This window comes from Lithobates pipiens, unplaced genomic scaffold (assembly GCF_037356315.1).
Source record: "Lithobates pipiens isolate NorthernLeopardFrog02 unplaced genomic scaffold, aLitPip1_a1.2 Scaffold_6, whole genome shotgun sequence".
In the NCBI taxonomy this organism is placed as follows: Eukaryota; Metazoa; Chordata; class Amphibia; order Anura; family Ranidae; genus Lithobates; species Lithobates pipiens.
Window position 1 is genome coordinate 11,471,841 of NW_027507881.1, and position 26,150 is coordinate 11,497,990.

General features: G+C 43.7%; 1 protein-coding gene across 1 annotated transcript in view; it reads right to left on the bottom strand.

The window, feature by feature from the left end:
• The window catches only part of LOC143958233 (uncharacterized), a gene marked incomplete in the record, with an annotated part of 86,618 nt that overhangs the window by 54,295 nt on the left and 6,173 nt on the right, over positions 1-26,150 (bottom strand).

Below are 26,150 nucleotides of genomic sequence, written 5' to 3' on the forward strand. Positions count from 1 at the left end.
TGACTCGGTCCCACCCTCCATCTCCTCATTGGCAAACACCTTCCTGCCCAGACCAATTTTGAGCTTTCAGCGCTGTCCCACTTTGAACGACAATTGCGCAGTCATACAACGCTGTACCCAAATGAAATTTTTATCATTCTTTACCCACAAATAGAGCTTTCTTTTGGTGGTATTTGATCACCTCTACGCTTTTTATGTTTTGCTAAACAAATAAAAAAAGACCGAAAATTTTGAATAAAAATATGTTTTTTTTGTTTCAGTTTCAAAACTTTGTAAATAAGTACGTTTTCTCCTTCACTGATGGGCACTGATGGGGCTGCACTGATAAGGCAGCACTGATGGGCACTGATGAGCTGGCACTGATGAGGTGGCATTGATGGGCACTGATATGTGGCACTGATAGGCGGCACGGATGGGCACTGATAGGTGGCACTTATGGGCGACACGGATGGACACTGATAGGTGGCACTTATGGGCGACACGGATGGACACTGATAGGTGGCACTTATGGGCGACACGGATGGACACTGATAGGTGGCACAAATTGGCACAGATTGGCATGGATAGCTGGCATGAATGGGCACCGATAGGCGGCACGGATGGGCACCGATAGGCGGCACGGATGGGCACCGATAGGTGGCACGGATGGGCACCGATAGGCACCGATAGGCGGCACGGATGGGCACCGATAGGCAGCATGGAAGGGCACTGATAGGCAGCATGGATGGGTACTGATAGGCAGCATTGTATTGTATGGTTTTGTGCTGATAGATGCCAATCAGTGCCAAACAATAATGCATGCCAATCAGTGATTCCCATTGTGGGCACTGATTGGCATCCATTGTGGGCACTGACTGGCATCCCTGGTGGTCTAGGGTGGCATACTTGGTGGTGTGCATCCCTGGTGGTCCAGTGTGGGCATCCTCGGGGGGGCTGTGCTGATAATGGATCAGCACAGACCCCCCCCTGTCAGAGGAGCAGCGGATCGGCTCTCCTCTACTTGCGTCTGACAGACGCGAGTGAGGAAAAGCCGATCACCGGATCTTCCTATTTACACTGTGATCAGCCATGATTGGACGCGGCTAACCACGTGGTAAAGAGTCTCCGTCAGAGACTGACACCCCGCAACAACGACCGCTGCGATGCACGCTCCCGGGGGCGTGCAGCGGCTCCAAATCCTGAGGACGGTCTATGCCGTCCGGTCAGGATTTTGAAACCACTTTGCCGCCGTCATTTGACAATTGGCAGGCGGCAAGTGGTTAAAGTATAACTAAAGGCAATTCTTTCTTTCTTTTTTTTTTTTTTTTTTTTTTAAGTTTTGATTAGAGGGGAGATAAATAAAAACCTGACAGGGGTTCTAATCTGTCTTTGGCCCACTTGGGGAGATTTAGCCTATATTTGTCCTGTTTACCATTATCATTAAAAATTAAAAAGTCTCCCTGTTCTGGGGTATCCCCTCAAACACCCCATGCTTGTCCTCTCTCTGAATTTAAAAGTAGAGCTCCATGATTCTGGACAAAATGAGAATCACGATTTTTTTTTGCTTTAGAATAAAAAGATCACGATTCTCTCGGCGTAAAATCTTTCACATTATACAAAAAAATTTGGGCTAACTTTACTGTTTTTTTTTCTAATTCATTAAAGTAATTTTTTCCCAAAAAATTGCATTTGAAAGACCGCTGCGCAAATATAGTGTGACATAAAATATTGCAACGACCACCATTTTATTCTCTAGGGTCTCTGCTACAAAAAAAAGATATATATATATATATATATATATAATGTTTGGGGGTTCTAAGTAATGTCTAGCAATTTCTAGCAAAAAATAAAAAGGATTTTAACTTGAAAACAACAACTGTCAGATAAAGGTTTAGTGTTTAAGTGGTTAAACGTTCCCAATTTACATACAGAAATCTATTCCTTTGATGTAAAAGACAAAAATTGATACAATGTTTAGACTTAACATTCCACTGATAGACTGTTTTAAAACTGCCCAGACTGTGATTTTTGAAGGCAGAGAGAAAATTCTCTGCATACCAAAGATTGGGAAACCCTTTGTCAAGATCGCAATGGGGGGGGGGGGAAATAAAAAAATCGTGCAGCTCTAATTTAAGGTGGTTCTTACAGGGGCGGGACAAGGGGTGGGCCCCCAGATCCAAGCCCCCCACCCTATGTGAATGAGTATGGGGTACATTGTACCCCTCTACCCATTCACGCTCTAGTGCTAGGTGCGTGGTGTGTCACTACTTATATTTTATGGGGCGGGGTTACTGGGTGACATATGAAGCCCCCCTTATGACGTCACGTCAAGATCGGAAGAAGAACAGAGTGAGAAGACCGGGCAGAGGCAGAAGACAGAGGACAGAGGAAGAACGGGAGAGAGCTAGAAGCCCCGGCAGAGGCAGAAGAGGGAGAGGGAGAAGACCCGGCAGAGGAAGAAGAGGGAGAAGACCCGGCAGAGGGGAGAGGAAGTCGCAGGAGATGCCGGGGCGGTCTTAATAAATTACTTTAAACACCCGTGTACTCGTTTTATTTTTGACACTATTTTTTTAAATATTTTTTTAGGTAAATGGGTAGGGGTGCAATGTGCCTCATACTCATTCACATAGGGTGGGGAGCCGGGATCTGCCCCCACCCCCCCCCCCCGCTCACAGACCCCAACAACCAATGGCAAGGGTTTGAAGGGAAGAGGGCTGCATGCTGTTGAGGGCATGCAGCATAGTACGGTTCCGGGGGGGGGTTCGGAAAGCAAGGTCCAGAAAGACATGGATGAGCGAGTTTGGGGTTAGAGGAACTTGACTGGCCTGCACAGGGTCCTGACTTCAATCCAACAGAACACCTTTGGGTTGAATCAGAGCAGAGACTGCGAGTAAGGCCTTCTCGTCCAACAATCAAGTGCCTGACCTCACAAATGCGCTTCTGGTAGAATGGTCAAACATTCCCATAGACACACTCCTAAACCTTGTGGACGGCCTTCCCAGAGGAGTTGAAGCTGTTATAGCTGCAAAGGGTGGACCAACTCAATATTGAACCCTATGGACAAGGGACTGGGGATGCCATTAAAGTTCACGTGCGTGTAAAGGCAGGTGTCCCAATACTTTTGGTAATAAAGTGTAGTGTAACCCAAGCTTGGCACTAATCACAGCAATCCAAAAAAAATAAAAAATATGTCAGCAAGTACAGCTCCCGAGCTGCTGCTCTGTCCATTTCGACACAGAGCGTGGCTCAGCCCTGCTCCCTTATTGGCTCACTGGCTGGGATTGACAGCAGCGGGAGCCAATGAGGAGGGAAAGTCTCAGGAGAGCCACTGCTCTCATGCACATCGCTGGATCGAGGGGGGGCTCAGGTGAGTATCATGGGGGGGCTGCTGCACACAGAATGTGCATTGCACTGCATTGTTTTAAAATGTGAGCTGTCAATTATAGTGCAATGCAACAGGACGACACAGTGGTGTAGTGGTTAGCACTCACACCTAGCAGTAAAAAGGGTCGCTGGCTTGAATCCCAACCACAACACTACCTGCCTGGAGTTTGCATGTTCTCCCTGTGCCTGCGTGGGTTTCCTCCGGGTACTCCGGTTTCCTCCCACACTCCAAAGACATGCAGGTAGGTTAATTGGCTTCTGTCCAAAATTGGCCCTAGTATATGAATGGGGACCTTGGATTGTGGGTTCCTTGAGGGTAGGGACCAATGTGAGTGTGCAATGTACAGGGATAGAACTAAAGAATGTGATGCGCTGATTTCAAACCATACAATAAATCGCAGTAAACCACAAATATGCGATTATAAAATTATATAAAGTGCAACTGTGCATAAATAAATCAGAAAATGCCTCTGTGCATATATTAGAGTGATAACTAGTGTATAGACCATAAGGTGACTCTATGTGCAAAAAAACGCAAATTTGTCATATAGACCAAAATCCATATATAGAGTGTGTAAACTTATTACAATATGTATATAGTGGAGCAAAGACAGATATCTGTGCATATATTAAAGTGATAACTAGTGCATAGCACATAAAGTGACTTTATGTGCCAAAAGACACAAATGTATCATATAGACCAAAATACATATATAGAGTGGGTAAAACTTGTTGCAAAGTATAAAAAATGGAGCAAAAAAACAGGTATAAAAAAAGAAGGAAAAAATATATATAAAATATTAAATCCAAGTGACCAGCGTGATTAAAGATAAAATGTCCCATACACAATCAAATCAAATCGTGCAATTCGGTAGACACACTGAATAAAACGTGCAACGTGCTGGGCAGTCAATCCATCCGTGATGATCCGTGCAGAAAGTGCAAATGCTATACAATTACCTCACTGCTGTGGGTAAACAGCAAAATAAGTAATGGACATCAGGATGATCGCAGAAACGGCTGTGTAACACAATCTTTAGGAGACTTCTCTAACTTCCTCATGAATGGCAGGTAAACTCAAGGAAATGGATTAAAAAGGACCGCCATAGTGTAGTATTTCAAACATGTATCAATTTTATTAAAAAGGTTTAAAACTACTCACAAGCGAAGTAGAGACAAGCACATAAGACAGACAGCATAAAGTAAAACCGGATATGGACGTCACTTCCGGGTTCCTACGCGTTACGTCGTGGAGACTTCAACTGGGATGTTTACACAGGGTACAGGAAGTGACTTAAAGGTGTACTGGGCGGGACTCCGCCGCCCATTACATTAGTATGCCGATGCGCCGCTGTGTAGACATAGAAATGCTAATGGGGGCGGGCCAGTTAAAAATACACTGGATGACCTCCCATCTAAACATGTGTAGCATTAATAGACAGCAGCGCAACGAGGGAAATGAATACAAGGACGGGGGAGGTGTTAAAACGAGCATTGTGCTAGATTTGACAAACTAGAAAAATAGTAATGGCTTAATCTTAAGTTATAGCTACAGACAGCGCCGTGCCATAATATAAACGTGTCATCTGTCACTCTAGCACTGTGAGGCGATAGAGCACGTCCGGCGGCCATTTTGTTGGAGTTTATTTTAAAATATGTAGGCGGCCATATTTTTGGTGGTTTAGCAACGTATGGAGCAGTGGTTTTATATCAATAATGACTAAAGCCAAAGTTAAATAAAACAAGGGTATGGGACCGCACCAAACAAAAAACCCAAATGGATATTAATGCATCCAATTAAATCAGCAAGGATGGTGGATGATCGGTCAGAAAAAATAAATATACCTTATATCAATAGATTATGCATAGACAGCTGTATTTGAGAGACGGAGAAGAATAATTAAAAAATAATTTTTTAAAAAATTTTAATTTTAAAATAGGATAATGTCCAAAAAAGAGGTTGCTAGGCAGATTATAAATACACATAATGTATGATTTTATGGAGACACGGAGATGACGTCCATATTAGGGATGCCATACAAACATAGCAGATTGATTAAAATCTAGGAAGGTAAAATGCATAAAATCGCATAAAAATGTTTAACTTAAACCCATGGGAGCATATCTTAGAAATCCCATGGGATTAGGATATCAATATATAGATGAGTCACTTTAAAAAGGTATGTAAAAAATTAGAATATTACCAGAACATAAAAGCATCATAGCACGAAATCGCACATAGAAAAATATATCATTAGGGGGCTAAAAATCGCTAATAAAACAGTTCAAATCGAACTCTATATTTAATCCCCTGGGGGCAAAGGTATCAAGGGTATATATCCATTTGGACTCTATCTGACTCAAGGTCCTCACCTTGTGCCCTCCCCTCCAATGTTTGACATAGGGGACAATACCCCAGAATTTCAAATGCTTGGGGTCTCTATTATGGTGAATAGCGAAATGCTTAGAAACATTATGTTTATCGTACCCCTTCTGTATATTTTGTATGTGCTCTTTCAGTCGAGTTTTTAAAGGCCTTTTTGTGCGGCCTACATACTGCAGGCCGCAACTACACTCTAAAACGTAAACAGCGCCTACTGTGTTGCAGCAAATAAAATCTTTAACCTTGTGAGTATTACCGGTACTTGTGGCTAAAAATTCAAAGACTTTATTTGGTTTACTCGCTCTAGTGCACGCTAAGCACCTTTTACAGGGGAAGAAACCTTTCCCCGTGAAAAACGTAAAATTATTCACGGGAGGATCGGGTATGTTTTTGACTAGCATGTCTCTGAGGTTAGGGGCGCGTCTATAAATAAACTTCGGTTTAGGGGGTAGAACTGCGTGCAAATCTTTATCATTCAAGAGAATGTGCCAGTGTTTTTTGATTATTCTTTCTATATTTTTATATTGGTTATTATAATCCAAAATTATTGCGCCTTCTACACCTTTTTTATCTTTATATTGCGTTTTCATGTCTTTAAGGAGATGTTCCCGGTCCAGCTTTTCCACTTCTGATATTTTTTCTTGAATTACACTCTTGCCGTAACCTTTCTCCTGGAATCTCTGTCCCATGGACTCAGCTTGTTCAAGGAACACTTCTTTTTTGCTACAATTTCTCCGTAGGCGCATAAATTGCCCTTTAGGGATATTAAAAAGCCAGTTTTGGTGATGGCAGCTTGTCAGCGGGAGATAGCTATTTTTATCTACGCTTTTGAAATGTGTCTTGGTTTCTATTCTCCCGTCCCTTTGTAAAATTAGTAAATCCAAGAAGACTATTTCCTTCTCATCTGAATTCCAGGTCAGTTTTATGTTCAAGTTATTCTCATTTAATTTTTGTTGGAACAAATTAAGACTGGCACTACTCCCTTTCCAAAGTATTAAAATATCGTCAATATAACGCCTATATACATCACCAAAACTGGCTTTTTAATATCCCTAAAGGGCAATTTATGCGCCTACGGAGAAATTGTAGCAAAAAAGAAGTGTTCCTTGAACAAGCTGAGTCCATGGGACAGAGATTCCAGAAGAAAGGTTACGGCAAGAGTGTAATTCAAGAAAAAATATCAGAAGTGGAAAAGCTGGACCGGGAACATCTCCTTAAAGACATGAAAACGCAATATAAAGATAAAAAAGGTGTAGAAGGCGCAATAATTTTGGATTATAATAACCAATATAAAAATATAGAAAGAATAATCAAAAAACACTGGCACATTCTCTTGAATGATAAAGATTTGCACGCAGTTCTACCCCCTAAACCGAAGTTTATTTATAGACGCGCCCCTAACCTCAGAGACATGCTAGTCAAAAACATACCCGATCCTCCCGTGAATAATTTTACGTTTTTCACGGGGAAAGGTTTCTTCCCCTGTAAAAGGTGCTTAGCGTGCACTAGAGCGAGTAAACCAAATAAAGTCTTTGAATTTTTAGCCACAAGTACCGGTAATACTCACAAGGTTAAAGATTTTATTTGCTGCAACACAGTAGGCGCTGTTTACGTTTTAGAGTGTAGTTGCGGCCTGCAGTATGTAGGCCGCACAAAAAGGCCTTTAAAAACTCGACTGAAAGAGCACATACAAAATATACAGAAGGGGTACGATAAACATAATGTTTCTAAGCATTTCGCTATTCACCATAATAGAGACCCCAAGCATTTGAAATTCTGGGGTATTGTCCCCTATGTCAAACATTGGAGGGGAGGGCACAAGGTGAGGACCTTGAGTCAGATAGAGTCCAAATGGATATATACCCTTGATACCTTTGCCCCCAGGGGATTAAATATAGAGTTCGATTTGAACTGTTTTATTAGCGATTTTTAGCCCCCTAATGATATATTTTTCTATGTGCGATTTCGTGCTATGATGCTTTTATGTTCTGGTAATATTCTAATTTTTTACATACCTTTTAAAGTGACTCATCTATATATTGATATCCTAATCCCATGGGATTTCTAAGATATGCTCCCATGGGTTTAAGTTAAACATTTTTATGCGATTTTATGCATTTTACCTTCCTAGATTTTAATCAATCTGCTATGTTTGTATGGCATCCCTAATATGGACGTCATCTCCGTGTCTCCATAAAATCATACATTATGTGTATTTATAATCTGCCTAGCAACCTCTTTTTTGGACATTATCCTATTTTAAAATTAAAATTTTTTTAAAAATTATTTTTTAATTATTCTTCTCCGTCTCTCAAATACAGCTGTCTATGCATAATCTATTGATATAAGGTATATTTATTTTTTCTGACCGATCATCCACCATCCTTGCTGATTTAATTGGATGCATTAATATCCATTTGGGTTTTTTGTTTGGTGCGGTCCCATACCCTTGTTTTATTTAACTTTGGCTTTAGTCATTATTGATATAAAACCACTGCTCCATACGTTGCTAAACCACCAAAAATATGGCCGCCTACATATTTTAAAATAAACTCCAACAAAATGGCCGCCGGACGTGCTCTATCGCCTCACAGTGCTAGAGTGACAGATGACACGTTTATATTATGGCACGGCGCTGTCTGTAGCTATAACTTAAGATTAAGCCATTACTATTTTTCTAGTTTGTCAAATCTAGCACAATGCTCGTTTTAACACCTCCCCCGTCCTTGTATTCATTTCCCTCGTTGCGCTGCTGTCTATTAATGCTACACATGTTTAGATGGGAGGTCATCCAGTGTATTTTTAACTGGCCCGCCCCCATTAGCATTTCTATGTCTACACAGCGGCGCATCGGCATACTAATGTAATGGGCGGCGGAGTCCCGCCCAGTACACCTTTAAGTCACTTCCTGTACCCTGTGTAAACATCCCAGTTGAAGTCTCCACGACGTAACGCGTAGGAACCCGGAAGTGACGTCCATATCCGGTTTTACTTTATGCTGTCTGTCTTATGTGCTTGTCTCTACTTCGCTTGTGAGTAGTTTTAAACCTTTTTAATAAAATTGATACATGTTTGAAATACTACACTATGGCGGTCCTTTTTAATCCATTTCCTTGAGTTTACCTGCCATTCATGAGGAAGTTAGAGAAGTCTCCTAAAGATTGTGTTACACAGCCGTTTCTGCGATCATCCTGATGTCCATTACTTATTTTGCTGTTTACCCACAGCAGTGAGGTAATTGTATAGCATTTGCACTTTCTGCACGGATCATCACGGATGGATTGACTGCCCAGCACGTTGCACGTTTTATTCAGTGTGTCTACCGAATTGCACGATTTGATTTGATTGTGTATGGGACATTTTATCTTTAATCACGCTGGTCACTTGGATTTAATATTTTATATATATTTTTTCCTTCTTTTTTTATACCTGTTTTTTTGCTCCATTTTTTATACTTTGCAACAAGTTTTACCCACTCTATATATGTATTTTGGTCTATATGATAAATTTGCGTCTTTTGGCACATAAAGTCACTTTATGGTCTATGCACTAGTTATCACTTTAATATATGCACAGATATCTGTCTTTGCTCCACTATATACATATTGTAATAAGTTTACACACTCTATATATGGATTTTGGTCTATATGACAAATTTGCGTTTTTTTGCACATAGAGTCACCTTATGGTCTATACACTAGTTATCACTCTAATATATGCACAGAGGCATTTTCTGATTTATTTATGCACAGTTGCACTTTATATAATTTTATAATCGCATATTTGTGGTTTACTGCGATTTATTGTATGGTTTGAAATCAGCGCATCACATTCTTTAGTTCAATTTTCAGTAGTGAGAGACAACTCATTTAGTGACTGCTGCTTTTTTCACTAGTTATCTTCACCTTTTCCATAGAGCGCAGAAGTCTCTAGATACAATGTACAGGGATAGGGACAATTGTAGACACTCAGGTTGAACTGGATGGACTGGTGTCTTTATTCAACCTTAATAACTATGTAACTATGAAACAAATATATAAAAAGCAGTTTTACTGCTGCAGAGCAACGGCTGTGTGCAGGATAGTGTGTGTGTGTGTATGTGTATATATATATATAGACACACACACACACACACACACACACACACTCAATCCCGCATTTCAGGCTAGCGGGCGTGAATGTGCAAATGTGCACCACCGGCGGCTCACTTCCTCTGCAATTATACACAGCGGGAGCCAATCAGCAGGTACCATGGACTCGAAGTCTGCCGGCACCCGCCGATCGTTCGATCCAGAGACAGAACGGCAGTCTGTATATGTAAACAAGGCAGATTGCCGTTCTGTTAGTAGGGAAGGCATGGATCCTGTGTTCCTGCTTTTGGACTAGGATCCATGCTTTCCGAATAGTAAAAGCACATCCCCCACAGTAAAAAAAAAAAAAGTATAAATAAATAAAATCGCCCCCGATGTTAACCACTTCCTAGCCAGTGTCATTAGTACAGTGACAGTGTGTATTTTTTTCACACTGATTACTCTATTAGTTTCACTGGTCCCCCCCAAAAAAGTGTCAAAAGCACCTCCCCCCACAGTACACAAACACTGGCTAGGCACGCAATTAACCCTTTGATTGCCCCTGGATGTTAACCCCTTCCCAGCCAGCGTCATTTAGTACAGTGACAGTGTATATTTTTTGGCACTGGTTTTTAGTGTTACTGGTCCCCAAAAGAGCGGCAAAAGTGTCAATTTAGGTGTCCGATTTGTCCGCCGCAATATCGCAGTCCCGCTATAAGTCGCTGATCGCCACCAATACTAGTAAAAAATAAATAAAAATTCCATAAATATATCCCATAATTTGTAGACGTTATGAGGTTAATTTACTAAAACTGGAGAGGGCAAAATCTGGTGCAGCTGTGCCTGGTAGTCAATCAGCTTCCCCAGCTTCTATTGTCAAAGCTTAGGCCCCTTTCACATTGGGCGGGAGCGGCGTCAGCGCCGCTTTTTTTTTAGCAGCGCTTTACTGTATGCAGCCGCTAGCGGGGCGGTTTTACCCCCCGCTAGTGGCCGAAAAAGGGTTAAAACCGCCCGCAAAGCATCGCTGCAGCGGCGCTTTGCCGGCGGTATAGCCGCGCTGCCCCATTGATTTCAATGGGTAGGAGCGGTTTAGGAGTGGTGAATACACCGCTCCATAGATGTGGCTAGCGGGACTTTTTTCACCGTCCTGCCAGCGCACCGCTCCAGTATGAAAGCCCTCCGGCTTTCACACTGGAGTGAAAGGGGCTGCTTTTTTCAGGCGCTATTTTTAGCGCTGTAGCGCCTGAAAACCGCCTCGGTGTGAAAGGGGCCTTACTGAAACAAGCTGAAGTTAGAAGCCAATTGGCTACCAGGCACAGCTGCACCAGATTTTGCACTCTCCAGCTTTGATAAATCAACTTTTGTGCAAACCAATCAATATACGCTTATTTTTTTTTTCTTCTTCTTAACAAAAATATGTAGCAGAATACACAATGAAGAAATTTTTTTTTTTTTTTTATTGGATGTGTTTTATACCAGAACATTTTTTTTTATTTATTTTTTTTTTTTTTACTTTCTAAATTGTCAGTAATTTATAGCGCAAAAAAACAATAAAAAAAAAAAAACAAAACAACAAAAAAAAAAAAAACGCAGAGGTATTCAAATACCACCAAAAGAAAGCTCTATTTGTAGGGGACAAAAAAAAAAAAGAACAACAATTTTATTTGGGTAAAGCTTTCCATGACCGCACAATTGTCAGTTAAAGTAACGCAGTGCTATATCGCAAAAAATGGCCTGGTCATTAAGGGGGGAGGGGCGGGTAAAACTTTCCAGAGCTGATGTAACAATCCATATGCATTTTTAATGTGTCAAAGCAATCTACCTTAAGGCTCCATGCACACTGGACGTTAAAATAACGTTATAAAAATGCCAGCAGCTTTGCAGTTAGTCTTTCAATAATTGTTTAATGTTATGGCAATAGCGTTTATTCGTTTTTTTTTTTCTTTTTTTTTCAATGGATCAAAAACGCTAAAGAAATGCTGGTGAGCCACGTTTTTGAGCGTTTGCCATTTTTTGTGGTTAAAAAAAAAAAAAAAAAAAAAAAAAAAAAAGACAACGTGATTTTTATGGCGTTCAAAAAACAGCCCATAAAATCCACTGCTGATAAACATCCAAAAACTTCCATGTGTGCATGGACACATAGGATAACATAGAGGGGTGTTTATGGGCCGCTAAAAAAAAAAAAAAAAAAAAAAAAAAAACGCACGAACTCCCAAAAACGGCCGTTTATGAGCTCCAGTGTGCATCGGAGTTGCACGAAAAATGAGAATCACGATTCTTTTGCTTAGAATGAAGATCACGATTCTCAAAAAACTGTTTTATTTGAAAAATTTACAATCTCTGAGAACATTAGGTTCTAATGTTCTAAACCAAAAACGGCAATAAAATAAGCCACACATCACTAGAACACTGGATAACACATGAATGTGATTGTGCACACATCCCTGGATTGTATAGAAGGACTGTTCCCCCTTGGATAGGACCTTTAGACCCCTTTCACACTGGGGCGTTTTTCACCCGTTTTTCAGGTGCTTTAGCATTAAAAAAAGCGCCTGTAAAGCGCTTGAAAGAAGCCTCATCTGTCATCCCAATGTGAAAGCACCGAGTGCTTTAAGAGCCCTTTCACTATGTCAGCGCCCGAAAAATGCTCGTAAAGCACCGCCTAAACTAGCAGCGCTTTACTAACGTTTTTCAAGCGCTATTGGGGGCGCTTTTAACCCCTGCTAGTGGCCAAATAAAGGGTTAAAGGCGCCCACAAAGCACTGCTGCCAAAAGCGCTTTTCAGGCGTTTTGCAGACGCTTCCCATTGATTTCAATGGGAAGGGGCGCTTTAGGAGCGCTGTATTCACCGCTCCAAAAGCGCTGCAAAGAAGCTGCTTGCAGGACTTTTTTTTGACGCCCTGCCAGCGCAGCGCCTCCGTGTGAAAGCACTCGGGCTTTTACATTGGGATTGCAGATAAGGCTTCTTTCAAGCGCTTTACAGACGCTTTTTTTTTTTTAACGCTAAAGCGTCTGAAAAACACCCCAGTGTGAAAGGGGTCTAAAGGCCACAAACACTGAAGTGCATTAGAAAGTTGATTTATTTTACATAAAGATAGATCACATAATGATCAATGGTTAAAAAGCATAATTCGTTTTGCTTTGTTTTATACCACATCTAGTGGTTTATGCCTTTAACCATTGATCATTGTTGTGTGATATATCTTTTTATATAAAAATAAATACATTTCTAACGCACTTCAGTGTTTGTGGCCTTAAAAGTCCCATCCAGGGGGGGATTGGGGAACAGTCCTTTCTTCTAAAATAACTTAAGGACTCCTCACTACTATACACAGGTCCCTGCTGGGAATTGTAGTCCCCCATAGAGAATAAGTCATGCTGGGGAGTTGCAGTCGTAAGAGCGAAAAGGTCCCCCCCCCATAGGGGCATGCTAAGGGTTGTAGTCCCCTATAAACCAGAATCATGCTGGGGGGTTATAGTCCCCCATAAGCCAAAATCAGTCATGCTGGGGGTTATAGTTCTCAGTACATCACCTCCTATAGGGCCTTATGGCAGTCAGTCTTCAGGTAGTTTATATTGCCCCATATAGGGCCCATAATCCCCATACAACAGTAACGCTGGGGGTTGCAGTGCCCCATAATATAGAATCAGCCATGCTGGGGGTTGTAGTCCTCTGTACACCAGCCTCATTACTTAACAACTCACACTATAGGGCCATGCTGTAGTCCACTCCAGTCCTCCTCTGTACTGTATGTCACCACACCCCCCTAGAATCCGCCAAGCTGGGAGCTGTAGACCAACATCGCAGTGCGCACTCACTGCTGTTTCCCAGCCACTGTACCCGCTCACGCCCAGTTAGCGGCGCGCCACATCACGCGCTCCGATGACTGACGTCAGTTCCGGTGGCTGACGTCAATTCTGATATCCGCCATTTGCGTTCCACGCTGGTTACGTGGAACCGGCGGTGTTAAACGAAAATCGCGGGTCACCCAGACTTTAGATTGCGTGGGGGGGTGAATCGAGGTCGCGATCTTTTCACGATTAATCGCGTACCTCTAGTGTGCATGGAGCCTTAATCTAGAGCAGGGGTTCTTCAAACTACTGCCCTCCAAGTTGTTCAGGAACTACAATTCCCATCATGCCTCGTCATGTCTGTGAATAGTGATGGACGAACTTCCGACGGGACGTTTCGCGAACGCGAAACGCGAACGGACACAAACGTTCGCGAAAACGACCGTTCGCCGCGGGCTCCATTGACTTCAATGGGAGGCGAATTTCGCAAACCTTTAGGTCGAATTTGCGGCCACGGGGTAATTATTAGGGGGTAGCACGTAGTCCCACCACCTGGACAATAGCATAATACATGTATGAGGTGAATTTGGGATCGATAACTACAAGCATTTTTTTTTTATTTGGGAAATTGTTCTGACAATTCAGGACTATGGAGCTAATGAAGGCAATGGAGGAGAGGGAAGGTCAGGGACCAGGGTAGGCAAACAAGAGGGTGCAGGAGATACAGAGCACTGACAGCAGCACCGTAATACAGAGCACTGACATCAGCACCGTGACATACAGCGCTGACAGCAGCTCCGTGACATACAGCGCTGACAGCAGCTCCGTGACATACAGCGCTGACAGCAGCACCGTGACATACAGCGCTGACAGCAGCTCCGTGACATACAGCGCTGACAGCAGCTCCGTGACATACAGCGCTGACAGCAGCTCCGTGACATACAGCGCTGACAGCAGCTCCGTGACATACAGCGCTGACAGCAGCTCCGTGACATACAGCGCTGACAGCAGCTCCGTGACATACAGCGCTGACAGCAGCTCCGTGACATACAGCGCTGACAGCAGCTCCGTGACATACAGCGCTGACAGCAGCTCCGTGACATACAGCGCTGACAGCAGCACCGTAAGCAGCCCCAGGAGGAAGTCAGCACAGCACAGGGATGGTGTGATCCCCTCATAATAAGAACCCCCAGGAGGAAGTCAGCACAGCACAGGGATGGTGGGAGCCCCTCATAATAAGAACCCCCAGGAGGAAGTCAGCACAGCACAGGGATGGTGGGAGCCCCTCATAATAAGAACACCCAGGAGGAAGTCAGCACAGCACAGGGATGGTGGGAACCCCTCATAATAAGCAGCCCCAGTAGAAATATGACACCGCTCAACCTCTTCAAAGAGGAGGGTAGGGGCATATAGTACGGTGTGCTTTTTTGGGTCAGGGAAGTGAGCCAAATGAATTAAGAAGGTCTGTGTGCTTGATTCCAAAAATTGTTTATAGACATATACATGGTCTACTGATCACATGTGTTGAATTCCTCCGAGATCCATGCCTCATTCATTTTTAGAAATGTGAGGTAGTTAACACTGTCGTGAGCTAGGCGAGTACGCTTATCGGTCACAATCCCCCCTGCTGCGCTGAACGTCCTTTCGGACAGGACACTGGATGAGGGGCAAGCCAACAGTTCGATTGCAAATTGGGCAAGCTCTGGCCAGAGGTCAAGCCTGCCCACCCAGTAGTCTAGGGGTTCATCACTCCTCAGAGCGTCCACATCGGCCGTTAACCCAATGTAGTCGGACACCTGACGGTCTAGGCGTTCCCTGATGCTGGATCCGGATGACACCTGTCGATGGGTCGGCTGAAAGAATGACCTCATATCCGAAGTCACCAACACATCTTCAAACCGGCCTCTTCTTGCAGGCGCTGTTGGATTGGTACCCGCAAATCCTTCTCTGGGAGTGGGAATTGCTCCTCTGCCAGCGCACGCAAAAGCAGAATGCAGCATTTCTCGAAGCAAGGCCTGGAAGTGCTGCATTCTGACAGCCCTCTGCGACGGCGGTAACATTTCCGCCATTTTGTGTTTGTACCGGGGATCTAAGTACGTTGCCACCCAGTACTGGTCCTTGACCCTCATGCTTTTTATACGGGGGTCCCTATTAAAACACTGGAGCATGAAGGCCCCCATTTGCACTCAAGCGGAAGGTATGTGGTGGTGGTGGTGTTGTTGGTGGTAGTGTCTTTGGGGGTGCACATAGCAGAGAGTGAAGAAGAGGGTGCAGATCGAGAGGATGAGGAGGGTGCAGAAGAATAAGGCTGAGTGAGCCACTCAACCAAGTCTGGTGCGTCCTTTAAAGTAATTGAACGCACCTTCTGCAACTTCCCACTTTGGCTCAAGGCTGTTGCTCCTGCCCTACCCCTACCACCCCTGCGGAAGGGCCTGCCTCTTCCTCTGCCTGTCATTTTTTAAATCACCCTGTGACAAAACTCTTAGTCCCTATACCGCTGAAGGACTGCTGCAGTATAGGGCAGCGGTCAGCAGTAGTGCACGTCAACCCTATGTATTGTGGACCGATAGCGGTCCTTACAGAACAGCAGACTGTACTGCACTCAGGCCTATGTACCGTAGCACCCTATACCAAGTTACCAGTCCTTATAAGAACTTTTGTGGACCAAGCAGGTTGTGTGTTAGTGATTAGCAGACTGTACGTCAGTCCCTATACCAATGAAGGACTGCTGCAGTATAGGGCAGCGGTCAGCAGTAGTGCACGGCAACCCTATGTATTGTGGACCGATAGCGGTCCTTACAGAACAGCAGACTGTACTGCACTCAGGCCTATGTACCGTAGCACCCTATACCAAGTTACCAGTCCTTATAAAAACTTTTGTGGACCAAGCAGGTTGTGTGTTAGTGATTAGCAGACTGTACGTCAGTCCCTATACCAATGAAGGACTGCTGCAGTATAGGGCAGCGGTCAGCAGTAGTGCACGGCAACCCTATGTATTGTGGACCGATAGCGGTCCTTACAGAACAGCAGACTGTACTGCACTCAGGCCTATGTACCGTAGCACCCTATACCAAGTTACCAGTCCTTATAAGAACTTTTGTGGACCAAGCAGGTTGTGTGTTAGTGATTAGCAGACTGTACGTCAGTCCCTATACCAATGAAGGACTGCTGCAGTATAGGGCAGCGGTCAGCAGTAGTGCACGGCAACCCTATGTATTGTGGACCGATAGCGGTCCTTACAGAACAGCAGACTGTACTGCACTCAGGCCTATGTACCGTAGCACCCTATACCAAGTTACCAGTCCTTATAAGAACTTTTGTGGACCAAGCAGGTTGTGTGTTAGTGATTAGCAGACTGTACGTCAGTCCCTATACCAATGAAGGACTGCTGCAGTATAGGGCAGCGGTCAGCAGTAGTGCACGGCAACCCTATGTATTGTGGACCGATAGCGGTCCTTACAGAACAGCAGACTGTACTGCACTCAGGCCTATGTACCGTAGCACCCTATACCAAGTTACCAGTCCTTATAAGAACTTTTGTGGACCAAGCAGGTTGTGTGTTAGTGTTTAGCAGACTGTGCGTCAGTCCCTATACCGCTGAAGGACTGCTGCAGTATAGGGCAGCGGTCAGCAGTAGTGCACGGCAACCCTATGTATTGTGGACCGATAGCGGTCCTTACAGAACAGCAGACTGTAACGCACTCAGGCCTATGTACCGTAGCACCCTATACCAAGTTACCAGTCCTTATAAGAACTTTTGTGGACCAAGCAGGTTGTGTGTTAGTGATTAGCAGACTGTACGTCAGTCCCTATACCAATGAAGGACTGCTGCAGTATAGGGCAGCGGTCAGCAGTAGTGCACGGCAACCCTATGTATTGTGGACCGATAGCGGTCCTTACAGAACAGCAGACTGTACTGCACTCAGGCCTATGTACCGTAGCACCCTATACCAAGTTACCAGTCCTTATAAGAACTTTTGTGGACCAAGCAGGTTGTGTGTTAGTGTTTAGCAGACTGTGCGTCAGTCCCTATACCGCTGAAGGACTGCTGCAGTATAGGGCAGCGGTCAGCAGTAGTGCACGGCAACCCTATGTATTGTGGACCGATAGCGGTCCTTACAGAACAGCAGACTGTAACGCACTCAGGCCTATGTACCGTAGCACCCTATACCAAGTTACCAGTCCTTATAAGAACTTTTGTGGACCAAGCAGGTTGTGTGTTAGTGATTAGCAGACTGTACGTCAGTCCCTATACCAATGAAGGACTGCTGCAGTATAGGGCAGCGGTCAGCAGTAGTGCACGGCAACCCTATGTATTGTGGACCGATAGCGGTCCTTACAGAACAGCAGACTGTACTGCACTCAGGCCTATGTACCGTAGCACCCTATACCAAGTTACCAGTCCTTATAAGAACTTTTGTGGACCAAGCAGGTTGTGTGTTAGTGTTTAGCAGACTGTGCGTCAGTCCCTATACCGCTGAAGGACTGCTGCAGTATAGGGCAGCGGTCAGCAGTAGTGCACGGCAACCCTATGTATTGTGGACCGATAGCGGTCCTTACAGAACAGCAGACTGTAACGCACTCAGGCCTATGTACCGTAGCACCCTATACCAAGTTACCAGTCCTTATAAGAACTTTTGTGGACCAAGCAGGTTGTGTGTTAGTGATTAGCAGACTGTACGTCAGTCCCTATACCAATGAAGGACTGCTGCAGTATAGGGCAGCGGTCAGCAGTAGTGCACGGCAACCCTATGTATTGTGGACCGATAGCGGTCCTTACAGAACAGCAGACTGTACTGCACTCAGGCCTATGTACCGTAGCACCCTATACCAAGTTACCAGTCCTTATAAGAACTTTTGTGGACCAAGCAGGTTGTGTGTTAGTGTTTAGCAGACTGTGCGTCAGTCCCTATACCGCTGAAGGACTGCTGCAGTATAGGGCAGCGGTCAGCAGTAGTGCACGGCAACCCTATGTATTGTGGACCGATAGCGGTCCTTACAGAACAGCAGACTGTACTGCACTCAGGCCTATGTACCGTAGCACCCTAGACCAAGTTACCAGTCCTTATAAAAACTTTTGTGGACCAAGCAGGTTGTGTATTAGTGTTTAGCAGACTGTACGTCAGTCCCTATACCAATGAAGGACTGCTGCAGTATAGGGCAGCGGTCAGCAGTAGTGCACGGCAACCCTATGTATTGTGGACCGATAGCGGTCCTTACAGAACAGCAGACTGTAACGCACTCAGGCCTATGTACCGTAGCACCCTATACCAAGTTACCAGTCCTTATAAAAACTTTTGTGGACCAAGCAGGTTGTGTATTAGTGTTTAGCAGACTGTACGTCAGTCCCTATACCAATGAAGGACTGCTGCAGTATAGGGCAGCGGTCAGCAGTAGTGCACGGCAACCCTATGTATTGTGGACCGATAGCGGTCCTTACAGAACAGCAGACTGTAACGCACTCAGGCCTATGTACCGTAGCACCCTATACCAAGTTACCAGTCCTTATAAGAACTTTTGTGGACCAAGCAGGTTGTGTGTTAGTGATTAGCAGACTGTACGTCAGTCCCTATACCAATGAAGGACTGCTGCAGTATAGGGCAGCGGTCAGCAGTAGTGCACGGCAACCCTATGTATTGTGGACCGATAGCGGTCCTTACAGAACAGCAGACTGTAACGCACTCAGGCCTATGTACCGTAGCACCCTATACCAAGTTACCAGTCCTTATAAGAACTTTTGTGGACCAAGCAGGTTGTGTATTAGTGTTTAGCAGACTGTGCGTCAGTCCCTATACCGCTGAAGGACTGCTGCAGTATAGGGCAGCGGTCAGCAGTAGTGCACGGCAACCCTATCTATTGTGGACCGATAGCGGTCCTTACAGAACAGCAGACTGTACCGCACCCAAGCCTATGTACCGTAGCACCCTAGACAGACCAAGTTACCAGTCCTGATAAAGAGCTTTGTGGAACAAGTGAGTTGTGAATGATTAGCAGACTGCAGCAGAAGGGCAGCAGTCAAGTATAATATTCTTTCTATATTTGGAAGAAAGAATATTATACGTGTACAAGCCTATTACCGTACCACTGATACCAGTCCTGAAAAGAACCTTTGTGGAACTAATAGTAACAGCAAGTCTTTAAAATTATCCTCACTGCCTGACACACTGCTTCCTGCCTGTCCCTATACAAATTGGCAAAAAAGAGTAGGCTGGAACGATTAGCTGGAACAGCTCTTTTGTGGACCTGATAGTAACAGCTAATGATGATGATGATGATGATGATGAAGAAAGACTAATCTGGCTGAGCTGTCCCTAAAATAGCAGCATACAGCGCTCTGTCCCTTTATCTAAACTGACAAAAGAAACTCAGGCTGCTGACCTAACACCTATACCAGTCCTGAAAAGAACTTTTGTGTACCAAATAGCTAGCGTTTTCTCTGTCCCTACTCCACACAGGATCCTTTCCCTACAGTGACAGAAGAAAGAATGTAAAATGGCCACCGGATCGGGTGTATTTATAGGTTAGGGGGAATGTCCAAGTGTCCATGAGCTGTCATGTCTCAATTGGTTGTCCTGTAACACATGATAAACGTGTCACGAAAGGTTAAAGTTCTTGTATACATTAAACACGTAAGTCCGCCGGGGCGAACGACGGAAAAAGGCGTTCGAACCCGCGGACGGCGAAAGTCGGAAATTCGCCGCGAAACGACCGCCGGGCGAACCGTTCGGCCATCACTATCTGTGAATGTCAGAGCTTTACAATGCCTCATGGGACGTGTAGTTCTGCAACAGCTGGAGGGCCGTAGTTTGAGGATCCCTGATCTAGAGAACTAGGAGTGAGATTATATTATATTAACCCTTTCATGACTAAGCTTATTTTTGGAATTTGGTGTTTACAAGTTAAAATCCATATTTTTTGCTAGGAAATTACTTGGAACCCCCAAACATTATATATATAATTTTTTTAGCAGAGACTCTAGAGAATAAAATGGCGATTGTTGCAATATTTTATGTCACACAGTATTTGCGCAGCGGTGTTTTAAACGCAACTTTTTGGGAATAGGGACACTTTCATGAATAAAAAAAAAAAAAAAAAAAAAAAAAACAGTAAAATTAGGCCAAGTACGGTACTTAAAAATCTCAATAGGCGACACTTTAAATTTTTTTTACGGTTACCAGGTTAGCGTTACAGAGGAGGTCTAGTGCTAGAATTATTGCTCTCGCTCTGACGATCACGGCGATACCTCACATGTGTGATTTGAACACCGTTTACATACGCGGGCGCGACTTCCGTATGCGTTTTCTTTGCTTCGCGAGCTCGCGGGGACGGCGGGCGCTTTAAAATTTTTTTATTTTTTTTTATTTATTTTAAAATGACTAAATTGTTTTAAAAAAAAAATAAAAAATTTGATCACTTTTATTGCTGTCACAAGGAATGTAAACATCCCTTGTGACAGTAATAGGTGGTGACAGGTACTCTTTATGGAGGGATCGGGGGTCTAAAAGACCCCTCACCCCTTCTTTACACTTCAATGTATTCAGATCACCCAAAATGGCGATTCTGAATACCGTATATTTTTTTTAAAACCGGCGCCATTGGCAGCCGAGTAGATGGGAAGTGACGTCATGACGTCGCTTCCGTGTTTACGATGAGGAGACTGGAACGAAGCCGATTACGGCTTCATTCCAGTCCCTGCCCAGCAGCCGGAGGCAGCAGAATTTGAATCGGTGCTCCCGAACGAGCGGGAGCACCGGTAACAGCGGCGGGAGGGGGGGGGGGGGGACGTCCCCTCCCGCTCCTCCGGCATAACAGCCGAGCGGCTTTTAGCCGCATCGGTTGTTATGCCTGGATAGCCAATCGCCTGCTGAAAAAAAACGGTACCGGAATGATGCCTGCAGGTGCGGGCATCATCCCGGTATACCCCCCGGAAGCCGAGTACGCACATCTGCGTACGCTCGGCGGGAAGGGGTTATATATATATATATATATATATATATATATATATATATATATATATATATATATATATATATATATATATATATATATATATATATATATATATATATATGCCGGTTTGCCATTGTTATTTCCATAACTGCAGACAGAAACAAAGGATAACAATCCTTATACAAACAATACAAATTTCCTAGAACCGGTCAGACTGGTTACATTTTGGGGACTTAGTAGGAGGAAAAAAAAAAAAAGTTTATGGTTGTAAAGTGTTTTGCACTCTTACCGAAAGTGGTTCTAAAGGCAGAAAGGCATTCTCTGCATTCACGTAAAAAAACCTTCTGCATGCAGCCCTCCCCACCCCCATACTTACCTTTAGCCCCATCTCGATTCAGCAATGTGCACGAGAGCCAGGCTCTCACCTCTCTCACCTCATAGGACAGACAGGCAGCAGTCGTCATTGGCTCCTGCCGCTGTCAATCACATTCAATGAGGGGTAGACATGAGGGGCTCCCACCATCCCTGTGCTGTGCTGACCTCCTGGGGTTTTTAAACATTTTAGGTTCGTTAACTTCTCTTAACAATGACGAATGTTCGTTAGGAATTTGGATCCGAAAATTCGTAAACCAAATTTCGTCCAAAATTTGGAAGCATAGCAATTCGTATTTCAGATCCTCCCGAATCTACAGAAATTTGTATGAATTTTCAATTTGTACGAAACTAATCGCACATGTCTAGAGCGGTGGGGGGGGGGGGGGGGGTGTCAATGGCCGAGCCACACTCTGCGTGTCGATGGACACACACAGCCAGGTCGGGAGGAAGCTTGAATGAGTGTCCCCATAGCAAGTGGCTAGCTATGGGGGGCACTCAGCAGGGGTGAGGAATCACTTTGCACTGAACAGCGCCCCAATCCTCCTCTTCTCAGGTCCCCCCAATGGTGCTCCTGACCCCCTGACCCCCCCCCCCCCACCATAGCAAGCCACTTGCTATGAGGCCACTCAGTAGGGGTGAGGAGCCAGGAGCACCAGTGGGGGACCCGAGAAGAGGAGGATTGGGGCTGTTCTATGCAAAACAATTGCAACGAGCAGGTAAATATTAGACATGTGCAATTTGTTTTGTCCCCAATTCGATTTTCAAATTCGACAAATTTGCTTATTCGGAAATATTCAAATTAATGAAAACCTGTTTAATGAATTTTTCCGAAATTTGAAAATCCGAAAATTAGAAGATTCTGAAATTTGTAAATCAGGAAAATTTGAAAATGATAAGATAGATAGATAGATAGATAGATAGATAGATATCGAATTACCAAATCTTCGAATTTACAAATCTCAAAATTTTGAAATTTATTCGAAATAACGAATTTCGATCATAACGAATGACCCAAAAAAAAAAAATACAAAAAAAAAAAAAAAAAAAAAATAAAAGAATGAAAACGAAAATCACCAACATGTTCGACAGTACACGTCTAGTTAGGGCCGGTTCACACAGCAGGCGAGGCGAGGCGACTCCGACTTGCCTCGCCGCGACCTGCCGCGGCCTCAGCGGCGACTTGCAAATTACTTCTGTATAGAAGTCAATGCAAGTCGCCCCGAGGTCGCCCAAAAGTAGTACAGGAACCTTTTTTCTGAGTCGGAGCGACTCGAGTCGCTCCTCTCAGAACGGTTCCATTGTACACAACGGGGGCGACTTGCGAGAGCGAGGCGAGGCGAGTCGTGTCGCCTCGCATCGCCCGCTGTGTGAACCGGCTCTAAATATAACGTTTGTTATGATTAAAAAATAAAAACGTTGCCTTTAGAATCACTTTAACCACTTCACCTCCGGAAGATTTATCCCCTTTTGTGACCAGGCCATTTTTTTTTTTTTTGCCTTTTGACACTGCGTTACTTATGTAACACAATGGGGTGGATTTAGAAGCGGCATTAAAGGTTCCATTACATATAAAAGACATGATGAGTCAACTACACAACATTCAGCAGTTACGTGGTTGGGAAGAGTCGCCTAATCCAAATCACGTCATGTCTATGACATCATAGTCCGCTACATAACCCAGTCCAGTAGTTTGAGGATTAACCAACATGGCTTCACCCAGGATGTCCTGGATCGCAAAAAATATCTATGGGTAGTCCGAGAAGTGCGACACAACTGTTTATCTGCTATCCAGAGTCTTTACTGTGCTTTATACTACATATTATGTAATTGCTTGACAATGACCGTGTATACAGGGCTGGATTTATAAAGGGGGCAACTGCCCGGGCTCCCTGACAGAAGGAGCACCCCTATATATAAAAGTTATACAAAACAATAAAAACTTTTATTAAAAAAATAAATAAAAAATATATATATATATATATATATATATATATATATATATATATATATATATATATATATATATATATATATATATATATATATATATATATATATATATATATATATATATATATATATTAAAACAATATAACATTTATAATAAAAAAAAATACTCTCTTTTATTAAATGAATTTTGGGAAGTAATATTGTGCCTACCATCATCTGTAAAAGTTTACCCTGGATGGGTATATTGTATTTTTAAAAAAAATAAAATAAAATTTGCAGCTCAAGCTAACCACACATGTGACTGCGTGTGTATGCACACGTGACCTCAGATTGATGTTGTGTTATGCATTTAAAAAAAAAAACAAATCCCCTCCCCCCACGCCAAATCCCCCCCTTCCAGCACCAATTCTCCAATCTCCATCCTAGCACAAATCCCCAATCATCTCTACAAGCCCCCCCCCCCCCCCCCCCCCCCCGAAAAAATATTTTCCCTCTACCATATTACCCCAAAATCCCTCTCCTAGCACAAAATGCTCTACCCATCAAATTTCCCCTCCAAAAACAACCCCCCCCCCTTCCAGCACCAATCCTCCAACTCCACATCCCCAGCCTAGCACAAATCCCCAATCATCTCTACAAGTAAAAATTCCCCCTGCCTGCCCCCCACCCCAAAAAAAAATATTTTCCCTCTACCATATTACTTTTCTAGCACATACCCCCCAAATCCCCCTCCCAGCATAAATCCTCTACCCATCAAATTTCTCCTCCCCCCCCAAACACAAATCCCCCCCATGCCAATCCCTCCCCCCCTCCCTTCTAGCACCAATTCCCTCATCCTAGCACAAATCCCCAATCATCTCTACAATCACAACCGCCCCACCCCAAAAAAATTCTTTACCTCTACCATACTATTTTTATAGCACAAACCTCCCCTCCCAAATCCCTCTCCTAGCACAAATCCTCTACCCATCAAAGTTCCCCTTCAAACACAAATAACCCCCCCCCCTTCCAGCACCAATTCTCCAACCCCAATCCCCACCCTAGCACAAATAATCTGTGCAAGCACAAAATTCCCCCACAAATTCCTTTTCTTTTATAGCACAAAATCCCCAAATCCCCGTCCTAGCATAAATCCTCTACCCATCAAATGTCCCCTCCTAGCACAAACCCCCCCCCCCCCCCCCAAAAAAAAGTCCCTCTACCATATTACTTAGCACAAACCCCCCAAATCCCCCTCCTAGTAGAGCTGCACAATTAATCGTTAAAAAATCGTGCTCTCGCCCCCCTCTGAGGATCTCTCCTGCAGAGGTTGCAGATTCTTTCATATAAACAAGTGGAGAGACTTATCTGCTCACTCAGTTGTCAAAAGGAAACAAAGGGGCAGTCTGCCAAGTTTTTTTTAAACTTGCAACATTGTAACTAAGCTTCATTCTTAGATCAAAAGGATAGAACTTCTTTGTAAATAAATAATCCAACAGTCTGCCAAGTTTCAACAAGTTTAACCACTTGAAGTCAAAACCTTTTTCTGACACTTCTTTCTGAAGTTAAAATCAATATTTTTTTGCTAGAAAATTACTTGGAACCCCTGAACATTATATATATATTAGTAGAGACCCTATGGAATAAAATGGCAATTGCTGCAATATTTTATGTCACACTGTATTTGCCCAGCAGTCTTTCAAATGCAATTGTTTGGGAAAAAATTCACTTCAATGAAAAAAAAAAAAATAAAAAAAAAAAATAATAATAAATAAAAATAAATAAAATAATAAATAAATAAAAAATAAAAAATAAAAATTTTTTTAAAAAAAAAACATGAAAAACAGTAAAGTTAGCCCAATTTATTTATTTTTAACGTGAAAGACGATGTTACGCCGCGAGAATCCTGAGAGAACCGCGATCTATCTTCCAAGAAGAAAAATTGTGATTCCCATTTTAGCCATAATTGTGCAGCTCTACCTCCTAGCATAAAATTCTCTTCTCCCATCCCCCTTCCCAGCACAAATCCCCCCCCCCCCCATCACTACTCTGAGCACACCCTAAATTTGCCCTCCTAAAAAAAAAAAAAATTCTTGCCCCCAGCCACTGCCCAAATTCCCCTTCTCAATACAAATCCCCTCCCCATCTCCTTGTGATGCCCCCCCCCCCACCTCACATGATTCCACAGTGATCAGGGCAGTCGCCTCTCCTGACCGCCTCTTGTCCCAGCCCTGTCTGCAAGTACATGTAAGGATGTCTCCTGTACCTTGTCCACCTTGTCTACTTTG